This window comes from Schistocerca cancellata, chromosome 8 (genome assembly GCF_023864275.1).
Source record: "Schistocerca cancellata isolate TAMUIC-IGC-003103 chromosome 8, iqSchCanc2.1, whole genome shotgun sequence".
Taxonomy (NCBI): Eukaryota; Metazoa; Arthropoda; class Insecta; order Orthoptera; family Acrididae; genus Schistocerca; species Schistocerca cancellata.
This window is the reverse complement of record NC_064633.1, coordinates 80,464,274-80,477,437: the sequence shown is the minus strand read 5'-3', so window position 1 is coordinate 80,477,437 and position 13,164 is coordinate 80,464,274. Positions and strand designations below refer to the sequence as shown.

The window sequence follows — 13,164 nt, the reverse complement described above, 5'->3', positions numbered from 1 at the left end:
CCTCAGCCAGTTTACCATCAGTACTTGACAATGTCTCAGATGCTCTACCTCCGAACCCCGAACACTCAGCTCAACTCCGAGCCGGCTGTGATGTCCGCATGGTCGAACTCTGTCCTGCTCCAGCGTCGGTAACGACCTCGCCACAGCCTCCGCCAACTAGTTGGGCAGACGATACAGACTCCACTGCCGAAGTAGACAGTATGGATATTACCGAAACGATGACAGCCGTAGCTTCAGTCACCAAAGTTGACGATGTTAATGAGAAAGATAACTCTTCGACGGAAACTACCGCGCAAAACGAACGCACGACTGGTCCCTTTTCCAACGGAGAATATTTTTCACTCTGCCTTTAAAGTGACTGTCAATACATGGTTTTGTTATCTGGAATTACCTCCAAAGTGCCTTTACGACGTGACTTGTTTTTCCAGCGTTATTTATGTTTTGATATTGGCCTGATTTTAGGCATTGCTCCTGCTTAGTCCACCACAATTCCGCCACAGGCCTACCGACTTGCTACTCTCAATATTAATAAGATACGCAGCGCTCTTAAACTACAACATTTAAAAGACTTTTTATATGCAGCTGATGTAGACATTTTATTAGTACAAGAAGTAACAGAGATCAGACTTGATTGCATACCAGGTTATAATGTGATCACTAATCCTGGGGCCGGTTGCGAATTAGGTACAGCTTTTATTGTGAAGGAAGGTATCATTATTACTGACGTCACACAATTGCCGAACGGTAGGGGCATTGCGGGCACTTTTTATAACAACAGACTAATTAATGTATATGCCCCATCCGGTTCCAGTAATAGACGTCAAAGAGCAGACTTTTTTAACGAAGAAATAGTTCCTCTCTTTGGCGTCCGCCACAACGATGTCATCTTCGGAGGCGACTTTAACTGTGTCATCAGTGCAAAGGACCAGACTCCCAATCTTAACAAATCACTTGAACTGGAACGAATTGTACGAGACTTGCACTTAGTTGACTCTTGGGAGCTCAAGCATGGGGCAGCACCTGGGTTTACCCATATTACGACTCATTCGGCAAGCCGTCTCGATCGAATTTATGTCACACCCACTTTGAGGAATCACATTCTGCAGTCAGAAGTATGGCCAGTGGCGTTCTCCGATCATGCTGCATACATCTGTACTATCACTCTAGACCGACAACGGACGTGTCGATACAGGGGCCTGTGGAAATTAAATGTTTCACATCTACAAGACTCGGCGTGTCAAGAAGCCTTCCTCAATACCTGGCGAGAATGTGAGCATAGATTTGCCTCTTATAATTCGGCCATTGATTGGTGGCTCAGGTGCGCCAAACCTAAAATTAGGTGGTGTTTCATGAACTACGCACGGGAAAAGAGCTTTTGGCTTCAAAGGACGATCAATTTCTATTTTCATTGTCTGCGGGAACTGTATCTGCTCGGCACTTCGGCTGTCGAGAATTGTCAACGAATTAAGAAAATCCAGGCCAAAATCCTAACCCTCAGGAGGACGCAGCTAGAAGGCTACAAAGTCAGGTCGCGGGTCCAGACTACTGTACACCAAGAACTCACCTCAGTCTACCATATGATCCAAGAAAGTACGAAAGGGTCCCGTAAAATACTGACGGAGTTAATTGCTGAGGACGGCGCAACGCTGACTACGCACAACGAGATTAAAGCGGCGGTGCTAAACTACTTCACCACCTTGCTGTCAAATAAAGAAGTTAACGTGCAAGCGCAGGATGATCTTTTGAATAATTTGCGCAACAGAGTCAGTCTCGTGGACGCGGAAAAGCTATTAGCCGTGGCAACCGAAGAAGACGTGGAATATGTGCTCTGCGAAAGTGCTAAGAATAAATCCCCCGGACCTGACGGAATTCCCGTCGAGTTCTATCAAAAGTTCTGGAACACCATAAAGGCGAAGATAACTTGCATCTGTAACGAACTTCTCGACCAAAACGACGTGATCCCCACCAGCTTCTGTGAAGGCATCATCGTTCTCATTAAAAAAAACTCAGGCAGTGCAAACGTCAAAAATCTAAGACCGATAACGCTGCTCAACAGCGACTATAAAATCTTTGCGAGACTTTTGGCCCAAAGGCTTAAATCTACAATGACCAATATTATTGGCCCTTACCAGACCAGCGTGGGCAAGGATAGGAAAATTCAACAGACTTTGTGCGACTACCGTGATTTAATCTCTATTGCGGAAGTCTGTAAACTGAAATGTGCCATCATGTCTTTGGATTTCGACAAAGCCTTTGACAGGGTAAACCACCAGTATCTCTTTCGTACCATGAATGCGATGGGTTTTCCACCTGGGTTCGTCGCAATTATACGACAGATGGTAGCGACTAATTTATCCAGAGTCATCATCAATGGCCAGCCTACCCGAGCAATAGAGATAGCCAGTTCCGTCAGGCAGGGCTGCCCAATGTCCATGGCGCTCTTTGCGATTGCCATTGAGCCTTTGTTAGCTACCCTGACGCAAAGTTTACAGGGCATCATCATACATGGATCCCGAGTAGTGTGCAAGGCGTATGCAGACGATGTCGGTTTCCTTGTCCTAAATAGAACTGAAGTGGAGACCGCACTACAGATAGTCAGGCAATATGAGCAAGCGTCAGGTGCACAACTAAACTGGACGAAGTCTGGAATATTCAATATTGGCCGCGGCCTAGGATCGCACCCTCACAGGCAACTACGTCAGCTGAAGATCTTCAAGTGTCTTGGAATTGATTTTCAGAGTAATATTCGGCACACAATTGCAACCAACTATCGAAAGCTTCTACGGACTATTCGTGCCAGCATACGGGAACACAGAGTACGCAAACTAAATGAAATTCAGAAAGTAACGGTCGCAAATGTATACCTCACCTCCAAACTCAATTATATCGCTCAAGTTTTACCAATGCCTGCACTCACTGCAAAACGAATTATGTCAGCTTTAGGACAGTTTGTCAGCCAACACCACATTTTTAAAGTCCAGTTTGACACCTTAACGCTTGCCACAAAAAATGGTGGCTTAAATCTTGTCGATGTTGGACGGAAGGAGCAAGCTTTATACATATCCAAAACCTTCCGCCACTGGAAACACTCAGCTGATAGTCTCGCTGCTCACCTGCTTACTGAGATAGCTCCGGCCGACCTCAGTCCACCTATCACGGTGCAACATATTCCAAACGGACTTTACCACTTAAAATGGTTCTTACTGGAGTACAGTTATGTACACACAAGGATCCCCGAACAAGAAATGAAGACAGTGAAACACGTGTACCAGGAACTCATGAAGGATAAGAAGAAAAATAATACCGAAGAAAAATACAACCTTTGCGACTGGAAGGTAATCTGGGAGAACATCCATTGTCCGTACTTGCCGTCGACAATGAAAGCCACTTGGTACTTCGCAGTAAACAGGAAATTAGCCACTAACTCCAAACTACATAACATACACCTCGCAGAATCACCTTTGTGCACAACGTGTAATTTAATAGATACTGACGAACACAGGTTTGTGTGCGACAAAGTAAAAGATATATGGGAATATATCGCGAACAAGTTAGCACTCATCAGTAGAACATCGCCCAGATATATAACACCTGCTGCCTTTCTGACGCCGGACGATACTCCGTACCCACGGACGAGAAGGAACGCACTCAACTGGTTAAAAGCCGCTACTGTACATTACTTATTTACAAAAGAAGAAAAGAGTAAAGAAGACTTCTGGGTCTATCTTACAACTCAGCACCATATGCTAATGAAAACGAAAAACTATAAGGATAACTTCGCCAACTACCTGCTCAAAACTGTAACGTAAAAAAAAAAAAAAAAAAAAAAAAAAAAAAAAGAGAGAGAGAGAGAGAGAGAGAGAGAGAAAAGACTACCAGATCAATTGATTCGAATTTCGTGTTAACGAACATTCAGCAGATTACTCACTCAACATAAGACGGACTGTCTATTTAGGCGACTAATATGTCAAGTTGACCGCATCACAAGTTACAAACACCACTGAAGTAATTCGATTGGTAAGAGTTCAAGCTTAATTTCGTCAAGACGAAGAAAATTCAGTTTTCTGTTTCGAGAGATAATTTTCGTTCTCATTCATTTTCGCAGAGTTCAGAACAAAGCTTTATAATTTTAGGAGACATGGATTTTCACTTTTCTTTCACCTTCTTTGTCGTTTCCGTTTACCACAAGGCAATGGAGCCGTGGTAACTTTCAGTTCCTCTTTTCCTTCCTATGGATGGTTCTATCATGAACGACGCATGAAATACACCACGTTTTCATTTACCTCAATCAAAGGCCTTTGATGCCGCGCCGACGAAGGCGACTTACTGGCGAGCAGAAGGACGGGCTATAAGGGGTGGATGGAGGCCCGAAAAAAAAAAAAAAAAAAAAAAATGGATAAGGCGTCGGACTTCGGATCCGAAGATTGCAGGTTCGAATCCTGTCACGGTCGAGTTTTTCCTGTTCTGCAAAAGATGCATGCTGTTTTACTGTGTTGTTTGAGTACTCTACAACTAGTTGGAAGTTGCTGCTGTCCGCTTCCTGGCTGCAAAACCGGCGTCTACCAGAAGCACAAGCAAGACAAGGGTGATCTGTAGCGAAGTTTTCGGCACAGTGCCGTTCAGGAGAGTTTTTGTTGGAACTACTGCATCTGATTCAGGAGCCAAGGGCTACGCCACAGGCGTCTGCGCACAGTCGAGCATGTGTGTTGAATAATGGTGCTGATAGCCACGTATCATTTCATGCAGATTTGATGCCTTTCGGAGACAATTTTTCATTGAATAGGATTGTAGCTGATTTGTGGCAGCAGGAAATAAGCTGTAGTCAAAAGAATCTTCAATAGATGGTCGCAGGTCACATCAGTATTGTATGGCTCGTAACGCGTTGCGTGCAGCCCGGCTAGCTCAGTCGGTAGAGCATGAGACTCTTAATCTCAGGGTCGTGGGTTCGAGCCCCACGCTGGGCGGCGCAAAATTTTGTGTCTACGCGGATCCAACATGCGCCCCTCTCGTGAGCCTTGCGTAATGAACGTAACAGGTTACGACGATGCCTAGCTTCGTATGAATATCAGAGGAACGGTATTTGAAGCTGAAAGTTACTCTGAAATGAAATAAATGTGTTGTTTTGCAATTTTATTTGTACATCGATATAGTGTGAGATGTGTAGGAAAGCAGCAGCTGTGCTAACTAAATGCAAATAATGGTCGCTCATGCGGTGCGTTTCGAGCTGAAGGGCTCCGATTCACTAGTTTGTAAGAACAAAGTATCCTAAAAGTCCGCTAGGAGGCGCCTCCTTAGCTCAGTGGCAGAGCGCTGGTCTAGTAAACCAGAGGTCGTGAGTTCGATCCTCACAGGCGGCAAATGAATTTTGTAACAGCCCCTCCCACCGTGGCCCTTTCGAAAAAAGCGGTCAAGGATAAAAAAAATTATGAATGGGTGCGGTATTTAAGAAATGCTCTCGCAAATGAATAGTGTGAATGGTGCTATTAAAGTGGGCACCAGAAACTGCTGCTTTAGGCAGTCTCCGGAGAATGCCGACGTGAAATACTTAGTTCTTGTGATGTATTTTCTACCCCTGATAAAGACCCTCGCGATTGTCGTCGTCGTCGCCGCCGCCGCTTTGGTAATAGCGACAATTCGCCATTGTATCACATAGGGTGAGGTACCTTCTGCAAGCGACTGAGATGGCACTAAACGATTGAAGCTGATTTGCCACCTCTTGTTTGATCAGCGTCATAAGTGCTTGAATGTAACTTGCGATGGGACACAGCAAGAAGTAGCGTCGTACTTTTAGTACTGAAATTTGAGATGGAGAACTGCGTCAAAGATGGGAAATTCATTCTGCCAAGTGTACAAATGGCGAAAACGAGGTGTGAGTGGGGAAGTATATTGCGCCAGTGACCGTGTGGCCTAATGGATAAGGCGTCGGACTTCGGATCCGAAGATTGCAGGTTCGAATCCTGTCACGGTCGAGTTTTTCCTGTTCTGCAAAAGATGCATGCTGTTTTACTGTGTTGTTTGAGTACTCTACAACTAGTTGGAAGTTGCTGCTGTCCGCTTCCTGGCTGCAAAACCGGCGTCTACCAGAAGCACAAGCAAGACAAGGGTGATCTGTAGCGAAGTTTTCTGCACAGTGCCGTTCAGGAGAGTTTTTGTTGGAACTACTGCATCTGATTCAGGAGCCAAGGGCTACGCCACAGGCGTCTGCGCACAGTCGAGCATGTGTGTTGAATAATGGTGCTGATAGCCACGTATCATTTCATGCAGATTTGATGCCTTTCGGAGACAATTTTTCATTGAATAGGATTGTAGCTGATTTGTGGCAGCAGGAAATAAGCTGTAGTCAAAAGAATCTTCAATAGATGGTCGCAGGTCACATCAGTATTGTATGGCTCGTAACGCGTTGCGTGCAGCCCGGCTAGCTCAGTCGGTAGAGCATGAGACTCTTAATCTCAGGGTCGTGGGTTCGAGCCCCACGCTGGGCGGCGCAAAATTTTGTGTCTACGCGGATCCAACATGCGCCCCTCTCGTGAGCCTTGCGTAATGAACGTAACGGGTTACGACGATGCCTAGCTTCGTATGAATATCAGAGGAACGGTATTTGAAGCTGAAAGTGACTCTGAAATGAAATAAATGTGTTGTTTTGCAATTTTAGTTGTACATCGATATAGTGTGAGATGTGTAGGAAAGCAGCAGCTGTGCTAACTAAATGCAAATAATGGTCGCTCATGCGGTGCGTTTCGAGCTGAAGGGCTCCGATTCACTAGTTTGTAAGAACAAAGTATCCTAAAAGTCCGCTAGGAGGCGCCTCCTTAGCTCAGTGGCAGAGCGCTGGTCTAGTAAACCAGAGGTCGTGAGTTCGATCCTCACAGGCGGCAAATGAATTTTGTAACAGCCCCTCCCACCGTGGCCCTTTCGAAAAAAGCGGTCAAGGATAAAAAAAATTATGAATGGGTGCGGTATTTAAGAAATGCTCTCGCAAATGAATAGTGTGAATGGTGCTATTAAAGTGGGCACCAGAAACTGCTGCTTTAGGCAGTCTCCGGAGAATGCCGACGTGAAATACTTAGTTCTTGTGATGTATTTTCTACCCCTGATAAAGACCCTCGCGATTGTCGTCGTCGGCGCCGCCGCCGCTTTGGTAATAGCGACAATTCGCCATTGTATCACATAGGGTGAGGTACCTTCTGCAAGCGACTGAGATGGCACTAAACGATTGAAGCTGATTTGCCACCTCTTGTTTGATCAGCGTCATAAGTGCTTGAATGTAACTTGCGATGGGACACAGCAAGAAGTAGCGTCGTACTTTTAGTACTGAAATTTGAGATGGAGAACTGCGTCAAAGATGGGAAATTCATTCTGCCAAGTGTACAAATGGCGAAAACGAGGTGTGAGTGGGGAAGTATATTGCGCCAGTGACCGTGTGGCCTAATGGATAAGGCGTCGGACTTCGGATCCGAAGATTCCAGGTTCGAATCCTGTCACGGTCGAGTTTTTCCTGTTCTGCAAAAGATGCATGCTGTTTTACTGTGTTGTTTGAGTACTCTACAACTAGTTGGAAGTTGCTGCTGTCCGCTTCCTGGCTGCAAAACCGGCGTCTACCAGAAGCACAAGCAAGACAAGGGTGATCTGTAGCGAAGTTTTCTGCACAGTGCCGTTCAGGAGAGTTTTTGTTGGAACTACTGCATCTGATTCAGGAGCCAAGGGCTACGCCACAGGCGTCTGCGCACAGTCGAGCATGTGTGTTGAATAATGGTGCTGATAGCCACGTATCATTTCATGCAGATTTGATGCCTTTCGGAGACAATTTTTCATTGAATAGGATTGTAGCTGATTTGTGGCAGCAGGAAATAAGCTGTAGTCAAAAGAATCTTCAATAGATGGTCGCAGGTCACATCAGTATTGTATGGCTCGTAACGCGTTGCGTGCAGCCCGGCTAGCTCAGTCGGTAGAGCATGAGACTCTTAATCTCAGGGTCGTGGGTTCGAGCCCCACGCTGGGCGGCGCAAAATTTTGTGTCTACGCGGATCCAACATGCGCCCCTCTCGTGAGCCTTGCGTAATGAACGTAACGGGTTACGACGATGCCTAGCTTCGTATGAATATCAGAGGAACGGTATTTGAAGCTGAAAGTGACTCTGAAATGAAATAAATGTGTTGTTTTGCAATTTTAGTTGTACATCGATATAGTGTGAGATGTGTAGGAAAGCAGCAGCTGTGCTAACTAAATGCAAATAATGGTCGCTCATGCGGTGCGTTTCGAGCTGAAGGGCTCCGATTCACTAGTTTGTAAGAACAAAGTATCCTAAAAGTCCGCTAGGAGGCGCCTCCTTAGCTCAGTGGCAGAGCGCTGGTCTAGTAAACCAGAGGTCGTGAGTTCGATCCTCACAGGCGGCAAATGAATTTTGTAACAGCCCCTCCCACCGTGGCCCTTTCGAAAAAAGCGGTCAAGGATAAAAAAAATTATGAATGGGTGCGGTATTTAAGAAATGCTCTCGCAAATGAATAGTGTGAACGGTGCTATTAAAGTGGGCACCAGAAACTGCTGCTTTAGGCAGTCTCCGGAGAATGCCGACGTGAAATACTTAGTTCTTGTGATGTATTTTCTACCCCTGATAAAGACCCTCGCGATTGTCGTCGTCGGCGCCGCCGCCGCTTTGGTAATAGCGACAATTCGCCATTGTATCACATAGGGTGAGGTACCTTCTGCAAGCGACTGAGATGGCACTAAACGATTGAAGCTGATTTGCCACCTCTTGTTTGATCAGCGTCATAAGTGCTTGAATGTAACTTGCGATGGGACACAGCAAGAAGTAGCGTCGTACTTTTAGTACTGAAATTTGAGATGGAGAACTGCGTCAAAGATGGGAAATTCATTCTGCCAAGTGTACAAATGGCGAAAACGAGGTGTGAGTGGGGAAGTATATTGCGCCAGTGACCGTGTGGCCTAATGGATAAGGCGTCGGACTTCGGATCCGAAGATTGCAGGTTCGAATCCTGTCACGGTCGAGTTTTTCCTGTTCTGCAAAAGATGCATGCTGTTTTACTGTGTTGTTTGAGTACTCTACAACTAGTTGGAAGTTGCTGCTGTCCGCTTCCTGGCTGCAAAACCGGCGTCTACCAGAAGCACAAGCAAGACAAGGGTGATCTGTAGCGAAGTTTTCTGCACAGTGCCGTTCAGGAGAGTTTTTGTTGGAACTACTGCATCTGATTCAGGAGCCAAGGGCTACGCCACAGGCGTCTGCGCACAGTCGAGCATGTGTGTTGAATAATGGTGCTGATAGCCACGTATCATTTCATGCAGATTTGATGCCTTTCGGAGACAATTTTTCATTGAATAGGATTGTAGCTGATTTGTGGCAGCAGGAAATAAGCTGTAGTCAAAAGAATCTTCAATAGATGGTCGCAGGTCACATCAGTATTGTATGGCTCGTAACGCGTTGCGTGCAGCCCGGCTAGCTCAGTCGGTAGAGCATGAGACTCTTAATCTCAGGGTCGTGGGTTCGAGCCCCACGCTGGGCGGCGCAAAATTTTGTGTCTACGCGGATCCAACATGCGCCCCTCTCGTGAGCCTTGCGTAATGAACGTAACGGGTTACGACGATGCCTAGCTTCGTATGAATATCAGAGGAACGGTATTTGAAGCTGAAAGTGACTCTGAAATGAAATAAATGTGTTGTTTTGCAATTTTAGTTGTACATCGATATAGTGTGAGATGTGTAGGAAAGCAGCAGCTGTGCTAACTAAATGCAAATAATGGTCGCTCATGCGGTGCGTTTCGAGCTGAAGGGCTCCGATTCACTAGTTTGTAAGAACAAAGTATCCTAAAAGTCCGCTAGGAGGCGCCTCCTTAGCTCAGTGGCAGAGCGCTGGTCTAGTAAACCAGAGGTCGTGAGTTCGATCCTCACAGGCGGCAAATGAATTTTGTAACAGCCCCTCCCACCGTGGCCCTTTCGAAAAAAGCGGTCAAGGATAAAAAAAATTATGAATGGGTGCGGTATTTAAGAAATGCTCTCGCAAATGAATAGTGTGAATGGTGCTATTAAAGTGGGCACCAGAAACTGCTGCTTTAGGCAGTCTCCGGAGAATGCCGACGTGAAATACTTAGTTCTTGTGATGTATTTTCTACCCCTGATAAAGACCCTCGCGATTGTCGTCGTCGGCGCCGCCGCCGCTTTGGTAATAGCGACAATTCGCCATTGTATCACATAGGGTGAGGTACCTTCTGCAAGCGACTGAGATGGCACTAAACGATTGAAGATGATTTGCCACCTCTTGTTTGATCAGCGTCATAAGTGCTTGAATGTAACTTGCGATGGGACACAGCAAGAAGTAGCGTCGTACTTTTAGTACTGAAATTTGAGATGGAGAACTGCGTCAAAGATGGGAAATTCATTCTGCCAAGTGTACAAATGGCGAAAACGAGGTGTGAGTGGGGAAGTATATTGCGCCAGTGACCGTGTGGCCTAATGGATAAGGCGTCGGACTTCGGATCCGAAGATTGCAGGTTCGAATCCTGTCACGGTCGAGTTTTTCCTGTTCTGCAAAAGATGCATGCTGTTTTACTGTGTTGTTTGAGTACTCTACAACTAGTTGGAAGTTGCTGCTGTCCGCTTCCTGGCTGCAAAACCGGCGTCTACCAGAAGCACAAGCAAGACAAGGGTGATCTGTAGCGAAGTTTTCTGCACAGTGCCGTTCAGGAGAGTTTTTGTTGGAACTACTGCATCTGATTCAGGAGCCAAGGGCTACGCCACAGGCGTCTGCGCACAGTCGAGCATGTGTGTTGAATAATGGTGCTGATAGCCACGTATCATTTCATGCAGATTTGATGCCTTTCGGAGACAATTTTTCATTGAATAGGATTGTAGCTGATTTGTGGCAGCAGGAAATAAGCTGTAGTCAAAAGAATCTTCAATAGATGGTCGCAGGTCACATCAGTATTGTATGGCTCGTAACGCGTTGCGTGCAGCCCGGCTAGCTCAGTCGGTAGAGCATGAGACTCTTAATCTCAGGGTCGTGGGTTCGAGCCCCACGCTGGGCGGCGCAAAATTTTGTGTCTACGCGGATCCAACATGCGCCCCTCTCGTGAGCCTTGCGTAATGAACGTAACGGGTTACGACGATGCCTAGCTTCGTATGAATATCAGAGGAACGGTATTTGAAGCTGAAAGTGACTCTGAAATGAAATAAATGTGTTGTTTTGCAATTTTAGTTGTACATCGATATAGTGTGAGATGTGTAGGAAAGCAGCAGCTGTGCTAACTAAATGCAAATAATGGTCGCTCATGCGGTGCGTTTCGAGCTGAAGGGCTCCGATTCACTAGTTTGTAAGAACAAAGTATCCTAAAAGTCCGCTAGGAGGCGCCTCCTTAGCTCAGTGGCAGAGCGCTGGTCTAGTAAACCAGAGGTCGTGAGTTCGATCCTCACAGGCGGCAAATGAATTTTGTAACAGCCCCTCCCACCGTGGCCCTTTCGAAAAAAGCGGTCAAGGATAAAAAAAATTATGAATGGGTGCGGTATTTAAGAAATGCTCTCGCAAATGAATAGTGTGAACGGTGCTATTAAAGTGGGCACCAGAAACTGCTGCTTTAGGCAGTCTCCGGAGAATGCCGACGTGAAATACTTAGTTCTTGTGATGTATTTTCTACCCCTGATAAAGACCCTCGCGATTGTCGTCGTCGGCGCCGCCGCCGCTTTGGTAATAGCGACAATTCGCCATTGTATCACATAGGGTGAGGTACCTTCTGCAAGCGACTGAGATGGCACTAAACGATTGAAGATGATTTGCCACCTCTTGTTTGATCAGCGTCATAAGTGCTTGAATGTAACTTGCGATGGGACACAGCAAGAAGTAGCGTCGTACTTTTAGTACTGAAATTTGAGATGGAGAACTGCGTCAAAGATGGGAAAATCATTCTGCCAAGTGTACAAATGGCGAAAACGAGGTGTGAGTGGGGAAGTATATTGCGCCAGTGACCGTGTGGCCTAATGGATAAGGCGTCGGACTTCGGATCCGAAGATTGCAGGTTCGAATCCTGTCACGGTCGAGTTTTTCCTGTTCTGCAAAAGATGCATGCTGTTTTACTGTGTTGTTTGAGTACTCTACAACTAGTTGGAAGTTGCTGCTGTCCGCTTCCTGGCTGCAAAACCGGCGTCTACCAGAAGCACAAGCAAGACAAGGGTGATCTGTAGCGAAGTTTTCGGCACAGTGCCGTTCAGGAGAGTTTTTGTTGGAACTACTGCATCTGATTCAGGAGCCAAGGGCTACGCCACAGGCGTCTGCGCACAGTCGAGCATGTGTGTTGAATAATGGTGCTGATAGCCACGTATCATTTCATGCAGATTTGATGCCTTTCGGAGACAATTTTTCATTGAATAGGATTGTAGCTGATTTGTGGCAGCAGGAAATAAGCTGTAGTCAAAAGAATCTTCAATAGATGGTCGCAGGTCACATCAGTATTGTATGGCTCGTAACGCGTTGCGTGCAGCTCGGCTAGCTCAGTCGGTAGAGCATGAGACTCTTAATCTCAGGGTCGTGGGTTCGAGCCCCACGCTGGGCGGCGCAAAATTTTGTGTCTACGCGGATCCAACATGCGCCCCTCTCGTGAGCCTTGCGTAATGAACGTAACGGGTTACGACGATGCCTAGCTTCGTATGAATATCAGAGGAACGGTATTTGAAGCTGAAAGTGACTCTGAAATGAAATAAATGTGTTGTTTTGCAATTTTAGTTGTACATCGATATAGTGTGAGATGTGTAGGAAAGCAGCAGCTGTGCTAACTAAATGCAAATAATGGTCGCTCATGCGGTGCGTTTCGAGCTGAAGGGCTCCGATTCACTAGTTTGTAAGAACAAAGTATCCTAAAAGTCCGCTAGGAGGCGCCTCCTTAGCTCAGTGGCAGAGCGCTGGTCTAGTAAACCAGAGGTCGTGAGTTCGATCCTCACAGGCGGCAAATGAATTTTGTAACAGCCCCTCCCACCGTGGCCCTTTCGAAAAAAGCGGTCAAGGATAAAAAAAATTATGAATGGGTGCGGTATTTAAGAAATGCTCTCGCAAATGAATAGTGTGAATGGTGCTATTAAAGTGGGCACCAGAAACTGCTGCTTTAGGCAGTCTCCGGAGAATGCCGACGTGAAATACTTAGTTCTTGTGATGTATTTTCTACCCCT

General features: G+C 46.2%; 17 non-coding genes across 17 annotated transcripts; all 17 read left to right on the top strand.

The window, feature by feature from the left end:
• Positions 1 to 4,891: 4,891 nt before the first annotated feature.
• On the top strand, positions 4,892 to 4,964 carry Trnak-cuu (transfer RNA lysine (anticodon CUU)). Its single transcript has one exon. It is a non-coding gene; the product is annotated as a tRNA-Lys (tRNA).
• Positions 4,965 to 5,285: 321 nt separating this feature from the next.
• Positions 5,286 to 5,357, top strand: Trnat-agu (transfer RNA threonine (anticodon AGU)). The gene has a single exon. It is a non-coding gene; the product is annotated as a tRNA-Thr (tRNA).
• Positions 5,358 to 5,896: 539 nt separating this feature from the next.
• On the top strand, positions 5,897 to 5,969 carry Trnar-ucg (transfer RNA arginine (anticodon UCG)). Its single transcript has one exon. It is a non-coding gene; the product is annotated as a tRNA-Arg (tRNA).
• A 440-nt stretch (positions 5,970 to 6,409) lies between these two features.
• Trnak-cuu (transfer RNA lysine (anticodon CUU)) lies at positions 6,410 to 6,482 on the top strand. Its single transcript has one exon. It is a non-coding gene; the product is annotated as a tRNA-Lys (tRNA).
• A 321-nt stretch (positions 6,483 to 6,803) lies between these two features.
• Positions 6,804 to 6,875, top strand: Trnat-agu (transfer RNA threonine (anticodon AGU)). The gene has a single exon. It is a non-coding gene; the product is annotated as a tRNA-Thr (tRNA).
• Positions 6,876 to 7,414: 539 nt separating this feature from the next.
• Positions 7,415 to 7,487, top strand: Trnar-ucg (transfer RNA arginine (anticodon UCG)). Its single transcript has one exon. It is a non-coding gene; the product is annotated as a tRNA-Arg (tRNA).
• A 440-nt stretch (positions 7,488 to 7,927) lies between these two features.
• On the top strand, positions 7,928 to 8,000 carry Trnak-cuu (transfer RNA lysine (anticodon CUU)). The gene has a single exon. It is a non-coding gene; the product is annotated as a tRNA-Lys (tRNA).
• Positions 8,001 to 8,321: 321 nt separating this feature from the next.
• Positions 8,322 to 8,393, top strand: Trnat-agu (transfer RNA threonine (anticodon AGU)). The gene has a single exon. It is a non-coding gene; the product is annotated as a tRNA-Thr (tRNA).
• A 539-nt stretch (positions 8,394 to 8,932) lies between these two features.
• Trnar-ucg (transfer RNA arginine (anticodon UCG)) lies at positions 8,933 to 9,005 on the top strand. The gene has a single exon. It is a non-coding gene; the product is annotated as a tRNA-Arg (tRNA).
• A 440-nt stretch (positions 9,006 to 9,445) lies between these two features.
• On the top strand, positions 9,446 to 9,518 carry Trnak-cuu (transfer RNA lysine (anticodon CUU)). The gene has a single exon. It is a non-coding gene; the product is annotated as a tRNA-Lys (tRNA).
• Positions 9,519 to 9,839: 321 nt separating this feature from the next.
• Trnat-agu (transfer RNA threonine (anticodon AGU)) lies at positions 9,840 to 9,911 on the top strand. Its single transcript has one exon. It is a non-coding gene; the product is annotated as a tRNA-Thr (tRNA).
• Positions 9,912 to 10,450: 539 nt separating this feature from the next.
• Trnar-ucg (transfer RNA arginine (anticodon UCG)) lies at positions 10,451 to 10,523 on the top strand. Its single transcript has one exon. It is a non-coding gene; the product is annotated as a tRNA-Arg (tRNA).
• A 440-nt stretch (positions 10,524 to 10,963) lies between these two features.
• Positions 10,964 to 11,036, top strand: Trnak-cuu (transfer RNA lysine (anticodon CUU)). The gene has a single exon. It is a non-coding gene; the product is annotated as a tRNA-Lys (tRNA).
• A 321-nt stretch (positions 11,037 to 11,357) lies between these two features.
• Positions 11,358 to 11,429, top strand: Trnat-agu (transfer RNA threonine (anticodon AGU)). Its single transcript has one exon. It is a non-coding gene; the product is annotated as a tRNA-Thr (tRNA).
• A 539-nt stretch (positions 11,430 to 11,968) lies between these two features.
• Positions 11,969 to 12,041, top strand: Trnar-ucg (transfer RNA arginine (anticodon UCG)). The gene has a single exon. It is a non-coding gene; the product is annotated as a tRNA-Arg (tRNA).
• A 440-nt stretch (positions 12,042 to 12,481) lies between these two features.
• Positions 12,482 to 12,554, top strand: Trnak-cuu (transfer RNA lysine (anticodon CUU)). The gene has a single exon. It is a non-coding gene; the product is annotated as a tRNA-Lys (tRNA).
• Positions 12,555 to 12,875: 321 nt separating this feature from the next.
• Trnat-agu (transfer RNA threonine (anticodon AGU)) lies at positions 12,876 to 12,947 on the top strand. Its single transcript has one exon. It is a non-coding gene; the product is annotated as a tRNA-Thr (tRNA).
• Positions 12,948 to 13,164: the final 217 nt, after the last annotated feature.